The following is a 14424-nucleotide window of genomic DNA, read 5'->3' as shown; positions in this document are numbered from 1 at the left end:
TTTTGTTGCATTACAACCTGTAATTTAAATGGATTTTTCTTTGGATTTCATGTAATGGGCATACACAAAATAGCCCAAATTGGTGAAGTGAAATGGAAAAAATAACTTGTTTTAAAAAATTCAACAAAAAAAAACTGAAAAGTGGTGCGTGCATATGTATTCAGCCCCTTTGCTAAGAAGCCCCTAAATAAGATATGGTGCCATCAATTACCTTCAGAAGTCACATAATTAGTTAAATAAAGTCCACCTGTGTGCAATCTAAGTGTCACATGATCTCAGTATATATACACCTGTTCTGAAAGGCCCCAGAGACTGCAACACCACTAAGCAAAGGGCACCACCAGGCAAGCGGCACCATGAAGACCAAGGAGCTCGCCAAACAGGTCAAGGACAAGGTTCTGGAGAAGTACAGATCAGGGTTGGGTTATAAAAAAAACATTCAGAGACTTTGAACCATTAAATCCATTATAAAAAATGGAAAGAATATGGCACCACAACAAACCTGCCAAGAGAGGGACACCCACCAAAACTCAGGGACCAGGCAAGGAGGGTATTAATCAGAGAGGCAACAAAGAGACCAAAGATAACCCTGAAGGAGCTGCAAAGCTGCACAACGGAGATTGGAGTATCTGTTCATAGGACCACTTGAAGCCGTACACTCCACATAGCTGGGCTTTATGGAAGAGTGGCCAGAAAAAAGCCATTGCTTAAAGAAAAAAATATGCAAACACGTTTGGTGTTCACCAAAAGGGAGACTCCCCAAACATATGGAAGAAGGTACTGGTCAGATGAGATTAAAATTGAGCTTTTTGGCCATCAAGGAAAACGCTATGTCTGGCATAAACCCAACACCTCTGATCACCCCGAGAACACCATGTTTTTAATGGGCAGGGACTGGGAAACTGGTCAGAATTGAAGGAATGATGGATGGCACTAAATACAGGGAAATTCTTGAGGGAAACCTGTTTCAGTCTTCCAGAGATTTGAGATCGGGACGGAGGTTCACCTTCCAGGAGGACAATGACCCTAAGCATACTGCTAAAGCAACACTTGAGTGGTTTAAGGGGAAACATTTAAATGTCTTGGAATGGCCTAGTCAAAGCCCAGACCTCAATCCAAATGAGTATCTGTGGTATGACTTAAAGATTGCTGTACACCAGCAGGAAACCATCCAATTTAAAGGAGCTGGAGCAGTTTTGCCTTGAAGAATGGGCAAAAATCCCAGTGGCTAGATGTGCCAGGCTTATAGAGACATATCCCAAGAGACTTGCTGCTGTAATTGCTGCAAAAGGTGGCTCTACAAAGTACTGACCTCGGGGGGAGGGGTGAATAGTTTTGCACGCTCAGGTTTTCTGGTTGTTTGTCTTCTTTCTTGTTTGTTTCACAAGAAAAATATTTTGCATCTTGAAAGCAGTAGGAGTGTTGTGTAATTCAAATGATACAAACCCCCCAAAAATCTATTTTAATTCCAGGTTGTAAGGCAACAAAATAGGCAAAATGTCAAGGGGTGAATTCTTTCGGCAGCCACTGTACATAGGTACCAGATTAACTTGATGCAAGACGTAACAACTACGAGAATTTAATTGATTTTGTCTTTTTATATTTTATATTTTTTTATTCCATCCTTTCTCCCTTTACTCTTACTGTCTGCCTCTTCTCTGCACAATCAACAAGTCTTTACAATATGGTTTACTCAGAAGATCCAATATATGGTTTGTTGCGTACAGTGAGGTCCAAAGCTATTTGGACAGTGATACATTTTTTTGTTGTTTTGGCTCTGTACTCCAGCACTTTGGATTTTAAATGATACAATGACTGACGATAAAGTGCAGAGTGACAGCTTTATTTTGAGGGTATTTTCATCCATATCAGGTGAACTATTTAGAAAATACAGCACTTTTTGTACATAGTCCCCCCATTTTAGGGAACCAAATGTATTTGGACAAATTCACTTATGTGTGTATTCAAAATGAAGGTTTAGATATTAGTAACATACACTACTAAACTTGCATACATGTACATAAGTATGGGTCGCCTATAGCTCTCCAGTTATCTGCCTGTTGTTCTGACTTGTTTTACAGTAGCCTACCTAAGACTGGGTGGCTCACGGAGAACAAACAACAATGACAAAAAGGCAGTCAACATTGTCGGGTTTTAAAATAGGTACCTAGAGCTGTGGAAACATTTAGCCTTCCCCATTAATCTCAACCATCATTTTGCTCCTGTTTGATGCCAGGGCTCCTTGGCACAGACACTTTTATTGGCCTGTAGCAGCCCTGCCTACCCTTCTCTCATCCCCTCCTCTCCTCCACAATGTGGAGACAGGGTTCACTCACAACAATTATCTGGAAGGAATTCATTCCCCGACAACTTCAACTGGCTGTGTGGGAGTATGACGGTGTCTGTTCCTCCCCAGACATGGCACTGATGTGGTAGGGGCAGTCAGAGTCAACAAGGTATCAGCAGCCAAAAAACGGAATTGAAGAAAGGAACTCAGAGAAATGGAAGGGTAATTACACAACCAGATGATTGGGCCATTTAGAAACTCAGTCTGGTTCGACAGACAACGTTTCTGGTTACACTGATCTGCAGGTCACATGTGCTACCCACCAAGGTTACTACAATTGTATGTACCGGTTGTAACATTCTATACATGCACTCCAAGATGTATTTATTTGGACGGTGAAGGTTAAACTTTTAATTTGGCTCTATACTCTTCGCATGTTGGATTGGAGATCCAATGTTTCACATGAGGCAACAGTACAGAATGTCACCTTTTATTTGAGGGTATTTTCATACATATCTGATTTACCATTTAGAAATGAATGCGCTTTGTGTATTTATTCCCCCCAGTTGAAGGTGTCAATAGTGTTTGGACAAATCCACATTTCTGACTTAGGAAATGTACTCCTTTCTTACGTAAGCCTTTCCTATGCACCTCTCAGTTGGTCTTCAGACTTACCTTATGAAGGTGCATAACAGGCGTTGTAGCCGTGGTCCGTTGCTCATGATGAATACTTTTAATGTGACCGCTGAAAACTCTCCCACTTGATTGCCAACAGATTTCCTTGTGTAGTTTTCATTCAAATAGGGTTTTCAGTACATTTATCTTAAGCCAACCTTATATTAAATATGGTGCATCTCATACTTAAGTTCAAGGTCAGAATAGGCATAGAGAAAAAATTGAGTACAACTCCGGTTGAAATCGGCCCCTTATAGTGTATTCAATTTAGTCAAAAGTTGTATTTGGTCCCATATTGCTCGCACGCAATGACCATATCAAGCTTGTGACTCTTGTGGATGCTACTGTACCATGATTATGGATCATTCTGAATGAATTGTGAATAATGATGAGTGAGAAAGTTACTGAGGCATAAATATCATACCCCCCCCAAAAAATGTCTTGGGGGCATGATCTTTGTGCATCTGTTTCATCATTATTCACGATTCATTATCCGTAATCATGTTGGTATCCACAATAATGTAAAAGTGTTCAGAAACATATTATTTTCTTATTTACAATAAAAGTGACTCCAAAATGACACAATACATTATTTATCATTCATTACTATTGGGTACAACATAATCCGAAACACAAGCAAAACAAACTGCAAATGTGATTTGTTTCAGGAAACTAGGCATATAATGCGCATCACTACTTCACAGGAGACGCATTTGAACTTAATTATTTTTTTAAATAAAAATGCGTTTTTTTTGGCAGAAATGCCTTATGCAACATGTGTACTTTCATATGCCTTAAAGCAAATCAATCAAATGTTATTGGTCACATACACATTTTTAGCAGATGTTATTGCGGGTGTAGCGAAGTGCTTGTGTTCCTTGCTCCAACAGTGCAGTAGTATCTAACAATTCACAACAATACACACAAAACTAAAAGTAAAAGAATGGAATTAAAGAAATACATAAATACTAGGACGAGCAATGTCGGAGTGGCATTGACTAAAATACAGTAGAATAGAATACAGTATATACAAGTGGCCAGTGATTCCATGTCTATGTATATAGGGCGAGCAAGGTTGAATAACCGGCTGGTAGCCGGCTAGTGATGGCTATTTCACAGTATGATGGCCTTGAGATAGAAGCTGTTTTTCAGTCTCTCGGTCACAGCTTTGATGCTCTTGTACATACCTTGCCTTCTGGATGATAGCGGGGTGAACAGGCCGTGGCTGTGGTGGTTGATGTCCTTGATGATCTTTTTGGCCTTCCTGTGACATCAGTTGCTGTAGGTGTCCTGGAGGGCAGGCATGCAGACCGCACCACCCTCTGGAGAGCCCTGCGGTAACAGGCGGTGCAGTTTCCATACCAGGCAGTGATACAGCCCAACTGGATGCTCTCAATTGTGCATCTGTAAAAGTTTGTGAGGGTCTTAGGGTCCAAGACAAATTTCTTCAGCCTCCTTAAACTTGATGATTAAGTTGGAGGCGTGTGTGGCCACACAGTCATCGGTGAACAGGGAGTACAGGAGGGGGCTGAGCACGCACCCTTGTGGGGACCCTGTGTTGAGTATCAGAGAAGTGGAGGTGTTGTTTCCTACCATCACCACCTGGGAGCGGCCTGTCAGGAAGTGGAAGAATTGTGTCAGGATTAAGCTGTCCCACTTTTTGCATTTCTGTCTTTTGTAACCTTGTTCGACCTCTATCCAGCATAGTATTATCCCAACACAAGATGCATTTCTGAAATCCTCAAGATGATAATATAACAACAAAGTGTGAATTGAATTGTCATTGGGATACAATTAGGACGATATTAATGGTGACCCAGTTTATTACCCTGCTGTCCCAGTTCAATATATGCAAACTGAAAATATGATTTTGGCTAAGTATACACAAATGGGTGTGTAATGCCTCCTGTGAATATGATATAAACATTTTATATTTTTGTGTGATTAGGCAACATCTTGGGCATTTCAGAAATGTATCATGTGTGGGGTTAAGTTTTTGGATAGATATGAAAAGATGTTAGAGAAGACCGAAAGGCAAAACGTTTTTCTGAATTCACCCTACTGCTTCCTGTTAGTAAGGGCTATATGAATGGCATTAATTGTCATTGAATGTTCCTGTGGTCGAGGAGACTGCATTCACAGTCAACGCTGTATACTGTACGTAGGCTCAAATGGAAATGACCATGACAATTTAACATGGATCATCTACGATACTTGGGCAATAAGGATGGAATCCAGCCCTTAATGTGCTTAATGCTCTGTGTTGGTGTTGTAAAATCACAATGAGAAAGGAATAATTTACAGACAGTAAAATATAATTATCAGCTTAGCTGTCTCAAGAGAGGACATCACCGTAGTTCCTAAGGGTGAGCGATTGCTGTCTGGCTACAGTACTGTGCAACATGATCATAAGTACTTGACATTTGGGCAGTGGAGTGTATTCATAGATTCCAAGGGAAGCCAAGCTTCCCCAAAACATTTACCAAGAAAAATATATAAAAAGGTACAAAATAATTTATCTTTTGTCTCTCTGTGTTTCATATATTTCCTTCAATTCGCAAGAAGCTGAATATACAGTTGAAGTCGGAAATTTACATACACCTTAGCCAAATACAGTTAAACTCATTTAAATTCTGGACATTTAATCCTCGTAAAAATTCCCTGTTTTAGGTCAGTTAGGATCACCAATGTATTTTAAGAATGTGAAATGTCAGAATAATAGTAGAGAGAATGATTTATTTCAGCTTTTATTTCTTTCATCACATTCCCAGTGGGTCAGTAGTTTACATACACTCAATTAGTATTTAGTAGCATTGCCTTTAAATTGTTAAACTTGGGTCAAATGTTTTGGGTAGCATTCCACAAGCTTCCCACAATAAGTTGGGTGAATTTTGGCCCGTTCCTCCGGACAGAGCTGGTGTTACTGAGTCAGATTTGTAGGCCTCCTTGCTCGCACACACTTTTTCAGTTCTGCTCACACATTTTCTATAGGATTGAGGTCAGGGCTTTGTGATGGCCACTCCAATACCTTGACTTTGTTGTCCTTAAGCCATTTTGCCGCAACTTTGGAAGTATGCTTGGGGTCATTGTCCATTTGGAAGACCCATTTGCGACCAAGCTTTAACTTCCTGACTGATGTCTTGAAATGTTGCTTCAATATATCCACAGAATTTTCTTCCCACATAATGGTATCTATTTTGTGAAGTGCACCAGTCCCTCCTGCAGCAATGCACCTCCACAACATGATGCTGCCACCCTCGTGCTTCACAGTTGGGATGGTGTTCTTCAGCTTGCAAGCCGCCCCCTTTTTCCTCCAAACATAACGATGGTCATTCTGGCCAAACAGTTCTATTTTGTTTCATCAGACTAGAGGACATTTATCCAAAAAGTACGATATTTGTCCCCATGTGCAGTTACAAACCGTAGTCTATATTTTTTATGGCGGTTTTGGAGCCGTGGCTTCTTCCTTGCTGAGCGGCCTTTCAGGTTATGTCGATGTAGGACTTGTTTTTACTGTGGATATAAATACTTTTGTACCTATTTCCTCCAGCATCTTCACTAGGTCCTTTGCTGTTGTTGTCACGCCCTGACCTTAGAGATCCTTTTTATGTCTCTATTTGGTTTGGTCAGGGTGTGATTTGGGGTGGGTATTCTATGTTCTATTATTTGTATTTCTATGTTTTGGTCGGGTAGGGTTCTCAATCAGGGACAGCTGTCTATCGTTGTCTCTGATTGAGAACCATACTTAGGTAGCCCTTTCCCACCTGTCTTTGTGGGAGGTTGACTTTGTTTAGGGCACATAGCCTTTAGCTTCACGGTTTGTTTTGTAGTGTTTATTGTTTTGTTCGGCATCTTTTCTAAATAAAATAATATGTACGCTCACCACGCTGCACCTTGGTCCACTTCCTTCAACAGCCGTGACAGTTGTTCTGGGATTGATTTGCACTTTTTTGCACCAAAGTACACCTCCAATTGACTCAAATGATGTCAATTAGCCTATCAGAAGCTTCTTAAGCCATGACATAATTTTATCTAATTTTCCAAGCTGTTTAAAGGCACAGTCAACTTAGTGTATGTAAACTTCTGACCCACTGGAATTGTGATACAGTGAATTATAAGTGAAATAATCTGTCTGTAAACAATTGTTGGAAACATGACTTGTGTCATGTGTAGCAGTGTGATGTTGTTCCCCTAGATTATGCACCAAGTTGCACACAAGGACCAATTCAAATCGGCCAGTTCAAGAGGGGATGTTAATAATTTGATAATAATTCAGTGTGTTTTTTTATTTAATTACAGCTGCATAGCTAACGTTATTCTTTGGTGTACAAACACCTTTTCATATGAATATTGTACATACACGTGATTGTAAAAGTTTTGTATCTTTTGGTTTGGCCCATCGCGGGTTATCTGTATTTCCGTACCCCCTCTTTTGCCTGACCTTGGCTGAGAAATTGTTCAATATAAAACCATGGTAATGTTACACAATGTGCTGTAATGCAACCATAAGTTTGTTACAATGTGGACAATATAAAGATTTATGTTAACAAGTTTCACTGAACTCGCTAACTAGGGTATCTATTGTAACTTGTGAGTACTTGGGACAGTGTTTGAGTGAGTGTCCATGTGCTTGCGCAGGTGCCTGATAGCTATGACTGCGCCACGGGCTAAAACATTGTGTGTTGTCTTCGTGTGCAGGGCAAATAAAAATAATTCAACCAGCAGACCTCCAGTCGTGGCAGTGTCCTAATTAACAGTACACAATGCAGAACGAACCACGCTACACATGCACAAAGTAGATGTCCTAACAGACTTGCCAAAACTATAGTTTGTTAACAAGAAATTTGTGGAGTGGTTGAAAAACGAGTTTTAATGACTCCAACCTAGGTGTATGTAAACTTGCGATTTCAACTGTATCTCCCCTGAAGAAAACATCCGAGCGAACGAAACAGTGCCCCTCTGTCTCTGTATGTGTAGCCCATTTATCTCATTCTGTCTGGTCAAAAGAGTATGACATTGTTGCCGCTGTTAGCATTGAATGCAAGGGAATCCAGCAAGCATTTGTGACCCACTGCCTCGATTCGTTCATATGTAGCAAAATTTGAAATTGTGTTTTTTTACATTGGATAAAAGTAGAGATTCAGAGTTACAAAATGATATATCCTACACTATAGTTGAGGAACAATAGGAATGTAATTCTGCTTTGAAAGTTTATAAACTTGAAAACCCACTTTTGAGAAAATGCGCCTTGAATGTTTTGTTACACCTATTGGAGAGCTCTTCTTTGTCTACACCTATTTAGCATTATTCACTCCCTCTTAAGCATTAGAAACCACCCATCTCCTTAAGGATTCGCACGTGAGGCCATGTGCTAAATAGAGTGAGTAAAGTAGTGTAGTAAACGATCATAGATTTTGAGACAAAAAGTGGAGAAAGTAGTAGCCTACACTAAGTAACCATACACTTTATCTAGTCCTTGGCCTATACCCTAATCTGACTTTAAAAGTGTCCAGATAAAAATATTTGATAATTATTAGATGATGCTTACCCAGACACTTGTCTAAATTGAAGGGTCATGTGAAAGAAATGCTATAACCACCCCCAGCTACATCTAACTAAGTGGATGGGTCACTATTGTCTAGACATGTACACATGGAATGCAATAGAAGGCCGAGTCTTTTGTTTAGACATGTACTTAGTTAGCTAGTTAGCTAAACAATTAACCATAATTCCAACCTATAGCTACAGTACAAATGGATTGTCATAGCTAGCCACTATGCATGAAATTCTGGAATATGATTCTGCAGGTAGCTAAAGCTTAACCAACAAGGCTCAAGAAGGTGTAGGTAACAACACATCTGCCCCACTTATCCTCAACACGGGGACCTCTCAGGGGTGCATGCTCAGTCCCTTCCTGTACTCCCTGTTCACTCATGACTGCATGGCTAGGCATGAATTGAACACCATCATTCAGTTTGCCGATGACACAACAGTGGTAGGCCTGACAATGATGAGACAGCCTACTGTATAAGGTCAGAGACCTGTCCGTGTGATGCCAGGATAACAACCTCTCCCTCAACGTGATCAAGACAAAGGAGATGATTGTGGACTACAGGAAAAGAGGACCAAGCACACCCCCATTCTCATCAACTAGGCTGTAGTGTGGCAGGTTGAGAGCTTCAAGTTCCTTGGTGTCCACATCACCAACAAACTATCATGGTCAAAACACACCATGACAGTCATGAAAAGGGCACGACAAAGCCTATTCCCCCTCAGGAGACTGAAAACATTTGGCATGGGTCCTCAGATCCTCAAAAAGAATTACAGCTGCACCATCGAGAGCATCCTGACTGGTTGCATCACTGCCTGGTATGGCAATGTGTCTCTACCTTTGTGTGTGTCTTTTCACAGTCGCCGTTGTTCCATAAGGTGTATTTTTACCAGTTTTTAAAATCTGATTCTACTGCTTGCATCCGTTACCTGATGTGGAATAGAGTTCCATGTAGTCATGGCTCTATGTAGAACTGTGCGCCTCCAAAAGTCTGTTCTGGACTTGCAGACTGTGAAGAGACCTCTGGTGGCATGTGTGGTGGGGTATGCATGGGTGTCCGAGCTGTGCGCAAGTATTTTAAACAGACAGCTCGGTATGTTCAGTTTGTCAACACCTTTTAGAAAAACAAGTAATGATGAAGTCAATCTCTCTTCCACTTTGAGCCATGAGAGATTGACATGCATGCCATTAATGTTAGCTCTCCATGTACTTTTAAGGGCCAGCCGTCCTGCCCTGTTCTGAGCCAACTGCAATTTTCCCTCTAAGTCCGTCTTTGTGGCACATGACCACACTACTGAACAGTAGTCTAGGTGCGACAAACCTGCCTTGTTGATAGTGTTTTTAAGAAGGCAGAGCAGCGCTTTATTATGTAAAGACTTCTCCCCATCTTAGCTACTGTTATATCAATATGTTTTTTTTGTGTGTTTTTTTACCCCTTTTTCTCCCCAATTTCGTGGTATCCAATTGTTTTTAGTAGCTACTACCTTGTCTCATCGCTACAACTCCCGTACAGGCTCGGGAGAAACGAAGGTTGAAAGTCATGCGTCCTCCGATACACAACCCAACCAAGCCGCACTGCTTCTTAACACAGCGTGCATCCAACCCAGCCGCACCAATTTACTATCCAGGGTTACTCCAAGCAGTTTAGTCACCTCAACTTGCTCAATTTCCACATTATTCATTACGAGATGTAGTGGAGGTTTAGGGTTTAGTGAATGATTTGTTCCAAATACAATGCTTTTAGTTTTGGAAATATTTAGGACTATTTAACTTATTCCTTGCTACCCATTCCGAAACTAACTGCAGCTCTTTGTTAACTTCTTCGAGAATTTTGGGATAAAAAACGTTCCCGTTTTTAACAAGATATTTTGTCACGAAAAGATGCTCGACTATGCATGTAATTGACAGCTTTGGAAAGAAAAAACTCGTTTCCAAAACTGCAAAGATATTATCTATGAGTGCCCCAGAACTAATGCTACAGGCGAAACCAAGATGAAATTTCATACAGGAAATGGTCCAGATTTTGAATGCCCTGTGTTCCAATGTCTCCTTATATGGCTGTGAATGCGCCAGGAATGAGCCTGCACTTTCTGTCGTTTTCCCCAAGGTGTCTGCAGCATTGTGACGTATTTGTAGGCATATCATTGGAAGATTGACCATAAGAGACTACATCTACCAGGTGTCCGCCCGGTGTCCTCCGTCTAAATTATTGCGTAATCTCCAGCTCCATGCGCGTTCCATTTTCTTCAGAGGAGAAAGTCAACTGCCACGAATGATTTATCATCGATAGATATGTGAAAAACACCTTGAGGATTGATTCTAAACAACGTTTGCCATGTTTCTGTCGATATTATGGAGTTAATTTGGGAAAAAATTTGCGTTGTAATGACTTAATTTTCGGGTTTTTTCTTACCCAAACGTGATGAACAAAACGGAGCGATTTGTCCAATACAAATAATCTTTTTGGAAAAACTGAACATTTGCTATCTAACTGAGAGTCTCCTCATTGAAAACATCTGAAGTTCTTCAAAGGTAAATGATTTTATTTGAATGCTTTTCTTGTTTTTGTGAAAATGTTGCATGCTGAATGCTAGGCTTAATGCTATGCTAGCTATCAATACTCTTACACAAATGCTTGTTTAGCTATGGTTCAAAAGCATATTTTGAAAATCTGAGATGACAGTGTTCTTAACAAAAGGCTAAGCTTGAGAGCTAATATATTTATTTCATTTCATTTGCGATTTTCATGAATAGTTAACGTTGCGTTATGGTAATGAGCTTGCGGCGATAATTACACTCCTGGATACAGGTTTTTTTCGTAGCCAAACGTGATGAACAAAACGGAGCGATTTGTCCTACACAAATAATCTTTTTTGAAAAACGGAACATTTGCTATCTAACTGAGAGTCTCCTCATTGAAAACATCTGAAGTTCTTCAAAGGTAAATTATTTTATTTGAATGCTTTTCTTGCTTTTGTGAAAATGTTGCATGCTGAATGCTAGGCTTAATGCTATGCTAGCTATCAATACTCTTACACAAATACTTGTTTAGCTATGGTTCAAAAGCATATTTTGAAAATCTGAGATGACACTGTTGTTAACAAAAGGCTAAGCTTGAGAGCAAATATATTTATTTAATTTCATTTGTGATTTTCATGAATAGTTAACGTTGCGTTATGGTAATGAGCTTGGGGCTATAAATAGGATCCCGGATACGGGATTGCTCGTCGCAACAGGTTAAGTGTTGCAGTCATTTCAGTTGCTGTAGTAGCTGACATGTATAGTGTTGAGTCATCCGCATAGATAGACACTCTTTACTCAAGGCATATGATTTGACAGGTTATAGAGCAAACAACGCATAGGTTGTAATACTGCGTTATAATGTATTTTTTGTATCTAAGGCCTGCATTTAAAGTCCTGAGTAGTCCTTTCTCTTTCGTCTCTGAAGCACCTCTATGGGATCGGTGGCCCTAAACCGGGAAGGTTGTTGCTAATGTGACTAGATTGACGTTGTAAGTAACAGCCAACTTTCTGGGACATAGACATGTCTCATACGGGCAGAAAGCTTACATTTTTGTTAATCTAACTGCACTGTCCAATTTACAGTAGCTGTTACAGTGAAAAAATACCATGGTATTGTTTGAGCAGAGTGGACAACAACAAAATGCTTTTATCACGGCCTCTGGTTTGATATATTCACCTCTGAAGGTAAATAATGTATTCAGTAATCTTGCTCTGATTTGTCATCCTGGGGGTCCCAGAGATAAAAAGTAGCTTTGTTTTGATTGATGAAATCTATTTTCATGTTAAAATGTAGGAACTGGATTCTACAGTTTGAACCCCTGCTGTCTCAGGACCTGAAGCATATCCTTGCTTCAGGTCCTGAGCAACAGGCAGTTAGATTTGGGCATGTCATTTTAGGCAGAAATTGAAAAAAAGGTCCATCCTTAACTCACATCACCTGCTAAACAACTCCCTGGCACTGCCAGCATAATATGCAAGTGATTTTATAAAGCATTGTATTTTGTTAAGGTAACATTAACTTAAAATCGTTGAATTTTAAATGATTAATACCTTTGCATTTATAACGGTGGAATATCCAAGAAATCTCATATTGGAAAAGCTTTGGCCAATTTTGGTCTTATAAGAAGCAGATGTGAGTTCTAGTTTCACTTAAGCTCCCTGGGCACACTATATATCTGACCCTGAAGATCCATCTGTAATATATGGCCTGATGGGAACTGTCTACAGGAGACATTTGTTTCCACCTCTCCATTTGTTCGATTTTCTGAAGGTACAGTATGTGTGAATTTTGTTCATGCAATACCTCTATTTTTCCAAGAAATTGTTCAAAAGAAAAGGAACTATCATGGTGCATTCAGAGAAAATTGAGAGGGTCCTGCTTTATATGTTTGTTTATGTTGTGTGTAGAATTTGTCCTACTTGATTATCCTCATGGGACGGTTGAATGTACCGCAGTAATCTATAACAAAACATTGCAAACAACACTGTAAACAATATGAGAGCAAAGTTGAAGAAATTGCAGTAGCATAAAGCCACAAATCATGCATTGAGACACCATGGCCCAATATCCAACGGAACAGAGTTATTTTCCTGTGAGCTGTGAGCACAGCATTGTGGGAGAAGACTAGATAGGGCTGAGGGTATAATCATGTTCAATCCAGCGGTCCTACAGGCTTCTTCAGGCTGACAGAGAAATGGTCTGCAGGGAGCACAGAGAGGACAAGGTCCATCTCTGATCCCCAAAGCAATGCTCGACCTGACTGTAAGGTGAGCAGAGGAAAGGAGGGGGATGATGATTGGATGACAGCCACTCTTCTTCTGTTCCATAAATGCTGGACAGGCTAGGGCGTTCAGCCAATGAGTTACTCCATTGTAAGGCATGCATGCTGTACATACCACACACACACACACTTCTTAGGCTGTGCCTAGAGGGAACATTTCACAGGCAGATCTAAACTCAAGGGGTTGATGGAAGATCACTGTGACAACTAAGGTACTGTGCCATAAAACCACAAGGATATAGGGTATGTTGTCATGTATTAGCTATACAATCATCTATGAAACAATATACAGTTGAAGTCGGAAGTTTACGTACACCTTAGTCAACTACATTTAAACTTTTCACAATTCCTGACATTTAATCCTAGTAAAAAAATATTTTTTTAGGTCAGTTAGGATCACCAATCTATTTTAAGAATGTGAAATGTCAGAATAATAGTAGAGAGAATGATTTATTTCAGCTTTTATTTCTTTCATCACATTCCCAGTGGGTCAGAAGTTTACATACACTCAATTAGTATTTAGTAGCTTTGCCTTTAAATTGTTTAACTTGGGTCAAATGTTTCAGGTAGCCTTCCACAAGCTTTCCACAATAAGTTGGGTGAATTTTGGCTCATTCCTACTAACAGAGCTGGTGTAACTGAGTCAGGTTTGTAGGCCTCCTTGCCCCCACAACATGCTGCTGCCACCCCCATGCTTCACGGTTGGGATGGTGTTCTTCGGCTTGCAAGCATCCCCCCTTTTCCTCCAAACATAACGATGGTCATTATGGCCAAACAGTTCTATTTTTTTTCATCAGACCAGAGGACATTTCTCCAAAAAGTGCAATCTTTGTCCCCATGTGCAGTTGCAAACCGTAGTCTGGATTTTTTTATGGTGGTTTTGGAGCAGTGGTTTCTTCCTTGCTAAACAATTGTTGGAAACATGACTTGTGTCATGCACAAAGTAGATGTCCAAACCGACTTGCCAAAACTATAGTTTGTTAACAAGAAGTTTGTAGAGTGGTTGAAAAATGAGTTTTAATGACACCAACCTAAGTGTCTGTAAAATTCTGACTTCAACTGTAAATGTTTTACTTTTGGCTATATTGTACAATAACCCACCTGTC

Source organism: Oncorhynchus nerka, linkage group LG13 (assembly GCF_034236695.1).
Source record: "Oncorhynchus nerka isolate Pitt River linkage group LG13, Oner_Uvic_2.0, whole genome shotgun sequence".
Classification (NCBI taxonomy): Eukaryota; Metazoa; Chordata; class Actinopteri; order Salmoniformes; family Salmonidae; genus Oncorhynchus; species Oncorhynchus nerka.
This window is presented reverse-complemented; position numbering follows the sequence as displayed.